Genomic DNA, 1770 nt, shown 5'->3' with positions numbered 1-1770 from the left:
TCAAGATTGCTTTGGTAAAGTCTCTTTAAATGCCATGAAAGACTCTATTTTAAAAGGTATTTTCCATTTAAACAAAATCTGAGTTGGAAAATTTCATCAAAATATTTATGATAAATTTACTTTTTGGCTCATTAGCACTACTTTCAAAACATGTGCACACATACATTCAAGCTATTTGACTTTTTTTTTCTTTTTTTAGAAATAAGATTTTGTCAAGAGCCAATGATTTATTTTTATTTTTTTATTTTATTTTATTTTTTTTTTGCAGTACGCGGGCCTCTCACTATTGTGGCCTCTCCCGTTGTGGAGCACAGGCTCCGGACGCGCAGGCTCAGTGGCCATGGCTCACGGGCCCAGCAGCTCCACGGCATGTGGGATCTTCCCGGACCGGGGCACGAACCCGCGTCCCCTGCATCGGCAGGCGGACTCTCAACCACTGCGCCACCAGGGAAGCCCAATGATTTATTTTTAATTCTAAATTGTCCTCTCTGAGAGCCAGCCCTATTCTTAGGACAGCCCTCATAAACTGAGAGGGAAGTTTCTGTGCATCTTGACAGACTTCCCTGAGCCAGTGAATTTTAATATCCGAACATTGGATTTAGATGTGAAATTTAAAGTTATTGAAATTTGAATTCCCTCTAAACTCCCATCCTCAGTTAAAATTATATAATGCGTTGTTCTTTAAGAGGACTTGCTACCTTTATTGGTCCATTTTTTTTAGATTATATAAACTCAAAATGCAATTTTAAAATAGTTAAAAATTCTTATAAGTGATTAATCACCATAGCTCTCAAGTTACAAAAGTAAAATTCTTACTAAATTTAAGAGTATAAACTTAGAGTGTAATCAAATAACAGACCAACTTAAAAATTTTCAATTAAAAGTTAAAAAATAAGTATCCAAAGTGATCTTGATAAATTATACTTTAAAGAAAATGGCTATTTATAACAGGGATTATAACAGTAATGTCTAGGTCATATATGCAATTAATTGCATAAGACAGATAACTACTAGTTATTTCACTGTTCTTTAGTGCACCAAAAATACAGCAATCTTTTAAAGAGCTTCAGGGGGGAAATTTCATTTTTTAGTGGACTGCATAAATTGAGGGAATTATATATCTAGGGAATCTTTGAGTCCCAACAGTGTAAAATATATCATTTTTATAGCCATAAAGTGTAAAGCCAGGGCTTCCCTGGTGACGCAGTGGTTGAGAGTCCGCCTGCCGATGCAGGGGACACAGGTTCGTGCCCCGGTCTGGGAAGATCCCACATGCCGCGGAGCGCCTGGGCCCGTGAGCCATGGCCGCTGAGCCTGCGCGTCCGGAGCCTGTGCTCCGCAACGGGAGAGGCCACAACAATGAGAGGCCCGCGTACCGCAAAAAAAAAAAAAAAAAAAAAAAAAAGTGTAAAGCCAGGTAAATAACCGAACTAAAGTTCTAGAGACAAAATGAAATAGTTTGCTTTATTTATAGCTTGTGAATAGGTTAAAACCCAAAATATTAGAATACTATAAGAATTCAAATAGGCAGATATATAGATTATTTATTAAAGAACGTATATATCAAATATATATATAATATCTAAATCAAAATGTCTATTTATACATTACTGTTTCAATCCTTCATTTTTTTTGTCAAAATATAGCTTTTAGAGGTCAAACACATGAATTTTGAAAATGAGCACATGTCAAAGATTTATTTAACACATTAATGAACAAACAAGAGGGGTGAAACTGTTTCCAAAAAAAAGTTTAGAAGCAACAGAAGTA

General features: G+C 35.9%; 1 non-coding gene across 1 annotated transcript; it reads right to left on the bottom strand.

The window, feature by feature from the left end:
- Window positions 1–478: 478 nt before the first annotated feature.
- LOC136131655 (small Cajal body-specific RNA 11) lies at window positions 479–606 on the bottom strand. Its single transcript, XR_010656387.1, has one exon. It is a non-coding gene; the product is annotated as a small Cajal body-specific RNA 11 (non-coding RNA).
- Window positions 607–1770: the final 1164 nt, after the last annotated feature.

The sequence above is a fragment of the Phocoena phocoena genome, chromosome 11 (assembly GCF_963924675.1).
Source record: "Phocoena phocoena chromosome 11, mPhoPho1.1, whole genome shotgun sequence".
Lineage (NCBI taxonomy): Eukaryota > Metazoa > Chordata > Mammalia > Artiodactyla > Phocoenidae > Phocoena > Phocoena phocoena.
Note: the sequence above shows the minus strand (reverse complement) of the source record. Positions and strands in the feature narration are given on the sequence as shown.